This window comes from Callorhinchus milii, unplaced genomic scaffold, assembly GCF_018977255.1.
Source record: "Callorhinchus milii isolate IMCB2004 unplaced genomic scaffold, IMCB_Cmil_1.0 Scaffold4, whole genome shotgun sequence".
NCBI classification, from domain to species: domain Eukaryota; kingdom Metazoa; phylum Chordata; class Chondrichthyes; order Chimaeriformes; family Callorhinchidae; genus Callorhinchus; species Callorhinchus milii.
Window position 1 is genome coordinate 44,648,852 of NW_024704745.1, and position 13,947 is coordinate 44,662,798.

Consider the following 13,947-nt stretch of genomic DNA (forward strand, 5'->3'; position numbering starts at 1 on the left):
CACTTGCTCATTTAGAAATGTGTGACAATTTTGACATGCAATACAACAACAAAATTACATTTATAGACCGCCTTTCAAATCGGGAGGGCGTCCCAAGGTGCTGAAATAGACAAACTATAGCAATGTAATTTGTTATTTAGAAAATAATGCCATTAAGTCAAATCAAAAGAAAATGCTTGCTTGCTACTTCATATTCAGTAGTTAGTAACTACAGCTGTTTATTTGTTCAGCATTTTCATTGTCCTGAGGATGAGAGTGTGAGCTCAGCTGTGGTGCTAAATTGTTGTGAATGACACTTGCAAAAAGTCATTTAGCCTCTCTGACAAAGAAAGGATATTGTATGCTTTCAGTGTCTAAAGTGTGATTTACAGATAATCATCACTGGGATTTCTTAAAATTGCTTTATCAACCACATCTATTTTTGTTATTTACTCCTATCATCAATTTCTTTGTACCTATGGATTTTTGAAATTTAGTACTAGATCGCTTTCGCATTGAAATTGCATATGTCAATTGTGCAGGGCTATGGGAAAACATCTAGCCCCTAAACAATTGTATTAGGCTGCCAACACTTTTTGCTGAAGCTGGCAACTCAATTCCTGTTGACAGTCATTTAGAGTCAAACAGGTTAGGGCAAACTAGATTAATCTCTCGTTTGGCGAGCCCTACTTACAAAATTCCCAAGAGTATTTTCATACAAAAATATATTTTTTAAAAGGCCTCTGTGGTCAACTCAACAGGCAGATAGATTCATTTCAAAATGCAAAATTCTGCGGATGCTGGAAATCCAAAACAAAGACAGAAATCGCTGGGAACACTCAGCAGGTCAGGCAATGGGAGGGAGAGTTGCCACTTCAACTCTTCCTCCTACTCACACTCTGACCTCTCATCCATGGTCTCCTACGCTGTTCCAATAAACCAGTGCAAGCTTGAGTTGGGTTCGATGCCCCAATCTGCGGGATAATGCCATCCACCTGACCGCTCGCTCCCGGTCCCCGCGTGCGCACTATGGCTGCCGCTTTGACCCGAGCCCCCTCACCCCCTCCCTCCCGCCCCCCTCCTCTCTCCCCCCAAACCCTCCCCCCTCTCCATCTCTCCCGCTCTCTCCTCCTCTCTCTCCGTCCCTCTCGTCTTCTATCCCCACTTGACCCTCCCACAACCTCCCTCTGTTCCAGTCTGGGAATCCTCCGCCGGGCTCACCGCGGCACTCGGCGTTGGCTGTCCAGCAGCAGCCACACCGACTGCCCCATTCCCCACCACACTCGCCAGCCACCCCGGACACAGACCCGGGGAGTCAACCTCTCCTCCCTCATCCCCATCTCCCCCACCCCTGCCTCACAACCTGGACCCCCCTCCCCTCCCACACACCCTTCTGTCAACCGCTCCCTCCACATCGGACTGCAAAATGTCCGCTCCCTCTGCAACAAGGCCCTGGTCATCAACGATCTCATCCTTGATGAGAACGTTGATATCATGGCCTTGACAGAAACGTGGCTCACCCCAGGCGACACCTTCCCCCTCACGGAGGCCACGCCACCCGGCTACACCTCCCACCACATCCCCCGCCCCAACCGCCGTGGCGGTGGTGTTGCCCTTATCTCAAGGACACCACTTGCCCTATCCCCCTACTCCTCTGGCTCTTTCCCCTCCTTCGAGCACCTCACCCTCTCCCACCCCTCATTCCTCTCCCTTAAAATCCTCCTCCTCTACCGGCCCCCTAAAACCTCTCCCACCTTCATCTCTGACATTTCAACACTCCTCACATCTCTTTGCCTCTCCTCTGATCGCCTCATCATCCTGGGCGACTTTAACCTACACTTCACCCCCTCCTGCTCCATCTCCACAGACTTCTCTTCCCTGCTCTCCTCACTCAACCTTTCCCTACACATAAACTCCCCCACTCACAGTCACGGCCACCCACTCGATTTGGTGATCACCCGGGGCCTCAGTGTCTCGGATGTCACTATTACCGACAAGGCCATCTCTGACCACCACTTCATCTCCTTCACCACCTCCACCCCCCTCCCCACCTCCACCAGACCCACCACCATCTTCTACCGCCCTTGGAAGAAGTTACCCCCACAATCCCTAACCGATGCCTTGGAGTCCTCTGAACTCCTCTCCCTCTGGCCTTCAACCCTCACCGACCCCTCTTCTCCTCTCTCCCTCCTCCACAATATCCTCTCCTCCACACTCGATACTCTTGCCCCCATCACTTCCCGCACTGTCTCCTACTCCCGCTCCTCCCCCTGGTACACCACCCACCTCCGCTCACTGAAATGCCAGGTGCGGGCTGCTGAACGCACCTGTGTCAAATCTGGCCTAACGGTCCACCGACAAATCTGGCTGGACCTCCTCAAAATTTACCGCTCCACTCTAGCCTCGGCCAAGTCGTCCTTCTACTCCAGGATAATCCTGGAGGCGAAGAACAACCCCAGGCTACTGTTTTCCACCACATCCCGACTCCTCCGTCCCCCCCGCCACCCCGCGCAGGTCATCTCCTCCAACCTTCACTGCGAGGAGATGCTGGATTTCCTTGAATCCAAGATCAAGGGAATCCGCTCCGCGGTCACTTCCCCTCCAACTTCCACCCACCACCCACCCCTTCCCTCCCACACTCCGACTCCTACCCATCCTCCCCTACACACCTTCGTACCCGTTTCCCCACCCTCTGTCACTGAACTCATCCTATCCCTAAAACCAACCACCTGCTCCCTTGACCCCATCCCCACTCCACTCCTTATCTCCCAGCTCCATTTTCTTGCCCCACACATCACTGACATCATAAACCTGTCCCTCTCCTCTGGCTCTGTCCCCATTCCATTAAAAACTGCCATCATCACGCCCACCCTGAAAAAACCCTCCCTTGATGCGTCGCAGCTATCAAGCTACCGGCCCATCTCCAACCTCCCCTTTCTCTCCAAGGTCTTGGAAAGAGTTGTCGCCTCCCAACTGCGCTCTTTCCTCTCCACCCATTCTCTTTTTGAACCCCTTCAGTCAGGTTTCCGTGCTGCTCATAGCACAGAAACTGCCCTGGTCAAGGTCACCAATGATATCCTGACTATCTGTGACCAGGGCTCCCTCTGTCTCCTCGTCCTCCTCGACCTATCGGCAGCATTCGATACGGTCGACCACGCTATCCTACTCCACCGCTTGTCCTCCCACCTCAACCTTCAAGGCACTGTCCTTGAATGGTTTAGCTCTTACCTTTCCCACCGTCTTCACTTCGTCTCAACGAATGGCTTCTCCTCCACCCCCCGTACTGTCTCATGTGGTGTCCCTCAGGGCTCTGTCCTCGGTCCCCTCCTCTTCACCCTCTATATGCTCCCCCTCGGTGACATCATCCGCAAACATGGGGTTAACTTCCACATGTATGCGGATGACACCCAACTCTACCTTTCCTCCTCTACTCTCAACTCCACGACCACCGATGTCCTGACAGCCTGCCTGTCCGACATCGAGTCCTGGACGAGAGACAACTTTCTTCAGCTCAACGTGCGAAAAACCGAGGCCCTCCTGATTGGCTCACGTCAGCGCCTCCGCACCTCAGGCGCTGACACCATCAGCATCCAAGGCTGCACTCTCCACCTCTCAAAGCCAGTCAGGAACCTCGGCGTTTTGTTCGACCCTGAGCTGTCCTTTCTCCCTCACATCCGCACCACAACTGGCACCGCCTTCCATCACCTCCGGAATATCGCCAGATTACGGCACTACCTCACCCCTCACGCTGCTGAAACCCTGGTTCACGCCTTTGTCACCTCAAGGCTGGACTATGGGAACTCTCTCCTCGCCGGCCTTCCCGCCACCTCCCTCCACAAGCTGCAGGTCATTCAGAACTCTGCAGCTCGTGTACTGTCCCGCACCAGGCTTCGGGACCACATCACTCCTACCCTCGCTCGCCTCCACTGGCTCCCCATCCCCCAGAGGATTGATTTCAAGATCCTCATCCTCACCTACAAGGCCATTCACGGCCTTGCTCCCTCCTACCTCTCCAACCTACTATCCCCCTACCTACCTGCCCGTACCCTCCGTTCCTCTGGCTCCGGTCTGCTCCACGTCCCCCGCCCCAACCGCCCTACTATCGGTGGTCGGGCCTTCAGCCTCTCAGCCCCGAGGCTCTGGAACTCCATCCCCCAGTGCCTTCGCCTTGCTTCCTCCCTTTCCTCCTTCAAGGCCGGTCTCAAAACCTTTCTCTTTGACCGAGCCTTCAGCTCCCCTCTCGACTCTCTTCCTCCTCCTCGCTCCCTCCCTTCCCTCCCCTCACCCTGACCATTTCCCCCCTCCTCTCTCCCTCCCTTCCCTCCCCTCACCCTGACCATTTCCCCCCTGCTCGGGTCATGACCCAACTGTGCAGCGCCTTGGGACGTCCTCCTGACGTGAAAGGCGCTCTATAAATGGAATCTTGTTGTTGTTGTTGTTGTGAGTGACAGCACCTCATTTATCTGCCAGCGACCTTACAGCCCTCTGGCCTCAATATTGATTTCAATAATTTCAGACCATAAAGCTCACTTTCCCCCACCCCTCCCTCGGTGACAATTACCACATCAACTGGGTCTCCCAGACATACCTTTTCTCTCTCTGGTCTGCCTGTTTTGTTGCAATTCCACCCCCACTTTGTTTTGCATTATTAACACCTTTCTGTTTTGTTGCAATCCCCCCCTTTGTTTTGCATCACTAACACCTCTTTAACCCATCATCCTATCCCATTTTCTCCTGTCTTCCTTGCCCTGCCTCCCCCCTTAAAAGCCTCTCCTTCCAACATGTCCCAGTTCTGATGAAGGGTCATGGATCCAAAACGTTGACTCTCTTTTCTTTCTCTATGGATGCTGCCTGACCTGCTGAGTGTCCAGCGACATCTGTAAATAGATTCATTTATTCTTTTACTGTCATCCAGGAGGTCGAAGACTGAAATACGGATTCCTCAATAACTTCTGTGTATGCGTTATTTAACACACACAAAGTCAAATAAAAAAAGCAAATGGAAAGCTGAAGAGTTTTATTTTTACATAGAGGGCTATAAGGATGTGGAATGCCCTACCTGGAATGGTGAATAACTGCCAAGGGGCAATTAAATTAATATATGAAAAGTTGAAATATAAATAGACATAAGACAGGAGAATGGAACTAAATAGATAGCTCTTTCAAAGTGCCAGCATAGGTACAGTGGGCCAAACATAACTGTCTGTGCAATACATTTCTATGGCCCTAAATTTTAAATAACCTTATTTAAAGAAATACTGTCCATACTGAAAAGCATTTAACAAAAGGTTTCTACACATTTAAAACCACTTGCATTGACCTATGTGTCATCAAAATGCATTTACTTGTTTGTGAATCTATTACCCATTTTTTCTTAAGGAAACTATTGGACTGTAAATTGTATTGCAATGTGAAATCTATTTTGCCTTTAAATATTGTGAGGCTTCATATTTAAATATCTCCAATGCAGACAATTTCAGGACAATCTCATTGCTCTTGTCACTTTAGTGTAATTCAGGGTTGTCTCAGCTGATCTGGGAGAGTTGGCAGCTGGGTGCCAAAATAAAGCAGCTTATTTTATTTATGGTGCAAATATCATGATAGATAACTAGGGAAAAGGCCACATTCACAAAGAATGATAGCCATATATCTGAGAGCCCATGCCAGATAACCATTTGTTTGCTTATCTGCACTGGGACTGAAATCTTAGAATTAATTCAGTGACATTTCGTGCAGAAATTTATTTGCGCACAGGATTTACTGTAGGCAAACATACATAGGAGCTGAGCTGGCCCTGTATGTGGAAGTCAAAAGTGGCTTCAACAACAACTTGCATTTACATGGTGCCTTTCATACAAGTAGCATCTTGGAACACTTAAACTGTAAGGTACAGTGTATTATTAGTGTCAGTATGACTCTTGATGGAAGAAATGTTTGAATAGTACTGTACATTGCATTTTGTGTGATGACCTGATATCTGCATATTTTGATATTTTCCCATATTTTCACACCAGGGCAAGTCCCAGTTAGTTTGCATAAATGGGCCATGAAAACACGTTCTTTCTGATAACTATCACAAGAAATACATTTCATAACAGAGGCCTACATAGAATCTATAGCACTGAAACAGGCCATTTTGACCAATTAGTCAGTGCTAGTGTTTATACTCCACATGCGCCATGCCGATCCTAATCCTCAGCCTCTCCCATATCCATCTATTCCCTTCTATCTCATTAAAATACTAATGATTTTCACCCACTTCTTAATTAAGTCCCTGCCACTTTGTTGATCAGATCTGTCTCTGTACTGGAACTGGAGGCACCCTCAAATTGTTACTTCACATCCCTATTTAAATTTTGTTGAATGCTGCACATCTTTTGTTTGGTTTGCCGGATAGACAGCTGACTTTTTACTTTAGGCATAATTAAAGAATGACAAACAACAAGACTTAGAAAAATCAGTTCACTGAGTTGTGCAGTGTACATTGTGTAAGATTTCAAATCATCTGCTCCTGTGCTTGCCTCTTGCATGTTCTGCACTTCCTCTCATTGGATGTGTTCCTCTAAGTGCTCCCCCAGTTGAAGAAGTTCAGAAGATCACAGGATTGGTTTGAATGAAGACAATCCTTTGTCCCATTTGATCTAATCCTTCCAGACTACCTATCCCACTAGCCTCAAGCTGTCTCTTTTAATTGAATCCAACCTCTTGGCCTTGCACTGTTGGATGGCTGTAAAGCCAACTGAGAACATGCAAAACCAAAGTCCACATCTTGTCCCTCTAACTAATCCTCTTGGACCAGCATTGGTACCAAGGGTATCTGCATAATTCTGCAGTCACAGCAGGCTCAATGCTCTCTGAGGCAACGAATAAGGGCTCCTCTCTCACTGCTTCAATTTAACCATGTTTTAAATATGCCCAACATAAACACAAAATAATCAGCTACAATTTAGTACTTGGGAGTATTTAAACAATAAGTTTCCAGATTTCACATAAATAAAATTATATTGATGAAATCAACATTTTTTGACATCAATAGTATTAAATTAATGGAGCAACCTAAATTAAGTAAATTTGTCGGTTGCCTGGAAAAGCTCTGCAACGAATAACATTTACCAGATCCCAATAACATTTTGCACAAGAATTTAATGGAAACAAATAAATTAACAAATGCAATAAATAATAAATTCTGAACCAATAATTTTACCAGTTATCACTGAAAATGCCTTGTGAACCTGGACAGTTAAAACAAATCAATTACATCAATTACAACTGATGAATTGAACTATTTATATATCCTTCATTTAAACATTAATTTTATCCTTTGAAAATACATTTTGCAGATCTTTTTTCACCACTTGCTGTGTTCTCAGATGTGCTCTCCTGGCTGTAACTCAAGTTCTGTTCAACGTGCTGATTGCTGCCTCTTGGGTTCAGTTGCCACTTTTTTCTTTCAATGCTGTCAGCCCACCTGGATAATCTGAAGAAACCTTGCAGTACCAGATGATTTGATTTGAACCCTGAGGGTTTCAGAACTGCAAGCACACAAAGGGCAAACCACAAAGCACCCTTTTCAGACATTTATTACAAACCTTGAATATCTTAGACGGAAATTTACTGGCATGGGCTGCTGCTGGGGTTTGAGATGGGGGGGAAGGAAGTTACTTTAATATCTACATACTTCCCCTTAATGACATCATCTGCAGACATGTACTTCTATATGTATGCGGATGACACCCAACTTTATCTTTCTGCCTCCACCCTCAACTCCACAACCACTGCTGTCCTGACAGACTAACTGTCGGACATCAAGTCCTGGATGAGGGCAAATTTCCGACAGTTGAATGTGAACAAGACTTAGGCCCTCCTGATTGGCTCCGGCCAGCGCCTCTGCAACTCAGGCTCCGGCAGCATCAACCTCCATGGTTGCACACAACTCACCAAGACAGTCAGGAACCGAGGTGTCTTGTTCGACCCTCAACTGTCTTTTCTTCCCCACATCCAAACCATGACCCTCTCTGCCTTCCCTCACCTCCGTAACATTGCCCGACTCCGCCACTACCTCACCCCTCAGGCCGTTTTTATAGAATTAAAACAGATTCATAGAATGTTACGGCACAGAAGGAGGCCATTTGGCCCATCGAGTCTATGCCGGCTCTTTGACAGAGCAAGTCACTTTCACTAACCCCAATCACCAGCTTTCTCCCCATAACCCTGCAAATCTGTCTTCCCTAGATATCTATCTCTCTCTCTTTCAAGAGTTCTCTCTTAAAAACTGTTATTAAAGGAAGTTACTTTAATATCTATATGCTCCCCCTTAAGGACATCATCATTCCGTTCATCAATAGTTCAGTTGAAACTCTTGTTCATGCCTTCATCACCTCCATGCTCAACTATGCAAACGTCCTGCTTGTCGGCCTTCCCAACTCCTCCCTCCACAGGCTGCAGATAATTCACTACTCGGCAGCCCGTGTCCTTTCCCGCACCAAACTCTGTGACTCCCATCTCCCCCATTCTCGTCCGACTCCATTGGCTCCCTATCCTTCAGAGGACTCAGTTCAAGATCCTGGTCCTCACCTACAAAACCCTCCATGGCCTCTCCCCACCCAACCTCTGTGACATCCTAACCCCCTATCAACCCGCCCACTCAGCTGGCTCTGGCCTGCTTCCCGTCCCAACCGACCCGCCCCACCATTGGCGGGAGACTTCAGCCACTCTGCCCGCAACCTCTGGAATTCCATCCCCCAGTCATTCCGCCTCACCCCCTCCTTAGCCTCCTTCAAGTTCCACCTCAAGACCCTCCTCTTCGGCCATGCCATTGGCCACCCCCCTTCCCCTTCCCCGACCCCAGCTCGGGTCTGAAATACTGTACACTGTTCAGCGCCTTGGGACGTCCTGCCGATGTGAAAGGCACTGTACAAATGTAATCTGAAGGCATGGTTGAAGAGAAAGGTCTTGAGACCGGCCTTGAAGGAGGAAAGGGAGGAAGCAAGGCCAAGGCACTGGGGGATGGAGTTCCAGAGAATAGGGGCTGAGAGGCTGAAGGCCCGGCCACCAATGGTAGGGCGGTTGGGGCGGGGAGCAGACCGGAGCCAGAAGAACGGAAGGTACGGGCAGGTACGTGGGTGGATAGTAGGTCGGAGAGGTTGAAGGGAGCAAGGCCGTGAATGGCCTTGTAGGTGAGGATGAGGACCTTGAATTCGATCCTCTGGGGGATGGGGAGCCAGTGGAGGCGAGCGAGGGTGGGAGTGATGTGGTCCCGAAGCCTGGTGCAGGACAGTACACGAGCTGCAGAGTTCTGAATGACCTGCAGCTTGTGGAGGGAGGTGCCGGGAAGGCCGACAAGGAGAGAGTTCCCGTAGTCCAGGCTTGAGGTGATAAAGGCGTGGACCAGTGTTTCAGCAGCGTGAGGGGTGAGGTAGTGCCGTAGTCTGGCGATGTTCCGGAGGTGTAAGGCGGTGCCAGCTGTGGTACGGATTTGGGAAAGAAAGGACAGCTCAGGGTCGAACAGAACACCGAGGTTCCTGACCGGCTTTGAGAGGTGGAGAGTGCAGCCTTGGATGCTGATGCTGTCAGCGCCTGAGGTGCGGAGGCGCTGACGTGAGCCAATCAGGAGGGCCTCAATTTTGCCCACATTGAGCTGAAGAAAGTTGTCTCTCATCCAGGACTCGATGTCAGAGAGGCAGGTTGTCAGGACATCGGTGGTCGTGGAGTTGAGGGTAGAAGAGGAAAGGTGGAGTTGGGTATCATCCACATACATGTGGAAGTTAACCCCATGGCTGCGGATGATGCCACCAAGGGGGAGCATATAGAGGGTGAAGAGGAGGGAACCGAGGACAGAGCCCTGAGGGCCACCGCACAAAACAGTGCGGGGGCTGGAGAAAGCTGTTTGCAGAGATGTGGATGTATTTCAGTTTAACTCCTGAAATACATCCACATTATCGTACTGTGTTAAGCTATTGAATCACCTGACATATTGTTATATTCTGTGATGCACAAGTGCAAAATCTGTGCATGGATCTATTCTTGAAGTGCAATTCATATGAATTGCCACGAAAAACAAATGTTTTCTTCCAGGTTGAATTTTCACATTCTCCAGGATATCCAAATCCCAGGATATCTGCCTCCCAAAAATCTATAGCGTTGCTTCTTCTTTGTGGGTTGCCTGTCTTTTCAGGCCTGGATCCACCACCTGCAGAAGTCAGGATGATTGAGACAGGGTGATTTGGGCCATGATAAATTTACTTTAATGTATTAGCCCTTCCATCATAGTGTGTTCCTAACAATTTATTACAATCAATCTGTCCTCCAATCAGTCTTAAATATACATTATATATTTAGTGTAAAATGCATTATTGAGATGCATAATAAATTAAATAAGCATCTGCCTATTCTTATTTTTGTATTTTGGGTGGATATTAAAGATCCGATAGTATTATTTCATAGAGCAGGAGTTTTCCTAGTGTCTTAGTCAATATTCCTCCCTGATTCAAGAATAAGTCAAAAATATTTTTTTAAATTTAATTCAATGTTCTTTGTCGTGTTGCTGTCATAAATTAGCTACTGCATTTGCATCACACTTGACAGTAACTCACTGTATGAAGAAGCTCCTTGAGATATTTCAATGTGGTAGGGGTTCATAACAAATGCAAGTTTTTATGATTGCAATTTGTTTTAACACTGCTATTTTCACATTTGTCATTTCCACAGCAAATAATTTCTTAAATAATTATCTGATAGTAGTGTCAGCATACATAATTTCAATTTTAACTAGTATTTGCTGTGCGCAAATTGGCCACTACGTTTGTCTACAACGCAGTCACTACACTTTATAGTAAATCCTGTAAGATCCTCCTGGAAACATCCTTTGTCCTGTATTGAATGTAAATGATTGTTATTATATGCAAATGGTGCAGTAATACTGCTGCATACTAATATTTTACTATTGTATTTTATTGCTTCGTTCTAAATAATGTAGGTTTTTTGGGCACACCTTAGTTTTCCGAGTGGTGAGACATTGTTGACTCTGGTTATTTCCTGTAATCACTTCTTCCTGTTGGAAGAATGATAACCATTAAAAATGAGTTGATAATAATAATAATCCTTACATCTGATATAGTGTCTTTCACATCTGGAACATGTCTCAAAATGCTTCACAGGATATACTATCAAGTGTATTGATTTTGTATTTTGTAGGCAAACAAACTGATTCCCAGGCAGGACGAAACATTGGGCAGGTTTCTTTACTCCTTCATTACTCCACACGAATACCTCTGTTTACCTAGCAGTAAGTGGAAACCCAGGTTGTTATTCAATTGGCAGATTGCTTTTCTGGGGGACGTAATCTCTCTCTAAAAAAAATTTGATCACTCAATCCACGACTGTTTGCGGAACACTGCTGTGCTAAATTGGCTGCCGCATGTTCCCCAGAAAATATACAGTCAATTCACTTTACAGTATGTTCTGTGAAGCGCTTTGAGACGTCTTGAAGATGTGATAAGGCACTATATCAAACACAAGGATTATTATTAGTATTAAACATATCATTCCAGGACTGACTGCACTAGCATATCCTGGCTTTGATATTGAAATTGGGCTGTGATACTTTAATGTCCTAACGTATCATCTTACAATTTCACACTCAGTAGCGGATATAGCGTCTTTGTTGTTTTTACGAGACCTAATGGGAAAATTAAGGCCCTGTGCAAGTATGATAATACCACCATCAAAGGGCCTTTTCATCGATTATAATTCTGCCATTAAGTCTAAAACAAGTTATTTGAACATGCTTTTAATGTCCCCTTTTTTACTTCTGGACGACGCGATATTATTGCCTTAGATGAAAACATTCATAAATTGCACTTTATTCCTACTTTTTTTTCAAAATAGAACAATTCTAAATCCTGAGGCTCTACTTAGCACATCCCCTAACTGTGTCAACATTGGTGAACCAAGTGAATTGACATGAATCTTACCAGATATATCACCTCGAGAGCACCGCCACTATGTCTTCTTCATTGATTTCTTTTCTTTCTTTTCAGTCTTCACACACCATACATCCTTCGCAACTGGGAAGACAGATGTTAAAGCTGTTCCCTGTCCTTATCAATATCACTGACTTGGCCCTTCAGGAACCCCATCCAATACCAAATGCAAAGACTGATTTATTTAATTTCAATCTGTTTAGCAGTTTGAATCAATCGGCTCAAAGTAAAACGATAAGCTACACCGACCGGAGTTCTTCCCACTCCGCTCCTGTTAAACCTGTAACCCAAAGCCCCAGTGACTAACAAGATGGCGAAGGTCGGGGGGTGGGGTTCACGAGGCGCCCCTGAACCTTGAGGCGCACGGGGGGCGGCTGTGGGCCGTCCAGACTCGAGTTGTGCCGTCGGGAGCCCCCGGGGGGGGGGGCTCGAGGTCGCGGTGTCCCGCGGCCGGGGAGCCTGGAGTGGAGTCGGAGGTCGACCCCACCCGGGATCGGGGCCCGAGGCGCCCGGAGCGAGGCCGGGACTCGGCGCCTCGGGCGGGACCCGCGGTTCAACGTCCAGTGGACGATAGGGACGCGGTGGGAGGCGGCGCCTGGAGCGGCTCTGCGGCGAGCGGGACCCGCGGCGAAGCCGACTCGAGGTTTGAGGCTTTCCCCGGTGAGGAGTTCGACGCCCCGAACGGTGACAAGACCCCGCGCGGGGCCCGAGGCCCATCACCTCGGCGGGTCCTCCCCAACAGCGCCCGCGCCACCATCCGGGACTCTCTGAGGGCTCAGCCAATCAACGACCGGCTGCCGTGTGACGTCACCCCGCCCGCCTCATTTGAATCTCGAGGCCAGGACTCACTGGTAAGACATCACCGCCCCATCTCATTGAGCCTCACCAGCCCAGCCCAATCCAGCTCAGCCCAGTCCAGCCCAGCTCAGCCCAATCCAGCCCAGCGCAGCTCAGCCCAGCTCAGCCCAATCCAGCCCAGCTCAGCCCAGCCCAGCTCAGCCCAGCTCAGCCCAGTCCAGCCCAGCTCAGTCCAGCCCAGCTCAGCCCAATCCAGCGCAGCCCAATCCAGCCCAGCCCAGCTCAGCCCAGCGGGATAACCATGGCTCGCTGAACACTCCTGTCCGCTCCAAGTCTCAGCATGCGCATATTGGCTGCCGCAATTGACCTGAGCTGTTTCCCCAAGATGTTCCCGACCCCATCCTCTTCCTTCCACTACTCCCACTCAACCCTCCTCTCCCTCTGCCTGCGCCGACTCCTATCACTCCTCGACTCCCCCATGGCCTCCCTCTGCTCCTCCCTTCACATTCTCCGTCGAGCCCACCGTGGTAGACGCTGTCGGCTGTTCTACAGCACCCATCCTGACAGCCCCTTCCACATCCCTATCCAACCCGCCTGCTCACCCCTCCCACCCCTCATCCCCCCACACACCCACCACTAACTGTTCCCTCCGCATCGGTCTGCAGAACGTCCGCTCATTAACCAACAAGTCCCTCACAATTCATGACCTCACAGTCGAGGAAAATATCAACATCCTCACCCTCACAGAAACCTGGGTCACCCCAGGCGACACCTTCTCACTAATTGAGGCCACACCGCCAGGTTACACCTTTCACCAAACCCCACGGCCTAATCGCCATGGCGGTGGTGTGGCTCTCATCTCCCGGTCCCCATTTGGCCTTTCCCCTAACTTCTCTAGAACCTTCCCCTCCTTTGAACACCTTACCCTCTACCACCCCTCCAGGCTTTCTTTCAAAATCCTCCTTGTTTACTGTCTCCCCAAGCCTACCCCCACCTTCCTCTCGGACATCTCCACCCTCCTATCTTCCCTCTCCCTCTGCTCTGAACGCCTCCTTATCTTAGGTGACTTCAACCTCCATTTCACCCCCTCCTGCTCTACCTCTGCCGACTTCTCCCTCCTCCCTTCCCTCAACTTCTCCCTCCTCATCCACTCCCCCACCCACGTCCGTAGCCAACCCCTTGACCTGGT

The 13,947-nt window shown here is 48.7% G+C and overlaps 1 long non-coding RNA gene across 1 annotated transcript; it reads right to left on the minus strand.

The window, feature by feature from the left end:
• Nucleotides 1-9,911: 9,911 nt before the first annotated feature.
• LOC103184832 lies at nucleotides 9,912-12,341 on the minus strand. Its single transcript, XR_488572.2, has 3 exons — nucleotides 11,952-12,341; nucleotides 10,970-11,029; nucleotides 9,912-10,168 (listed from the first exon to the last, which is right to left on the minus strand). It is a non-coding gene; the product is annotated as an uncharacterized LOC103184832 (long non-coding RNA).
• Between the last annotated feature and the right edge of the window lie 1,606 nt (nucleotides 12,342-13,947).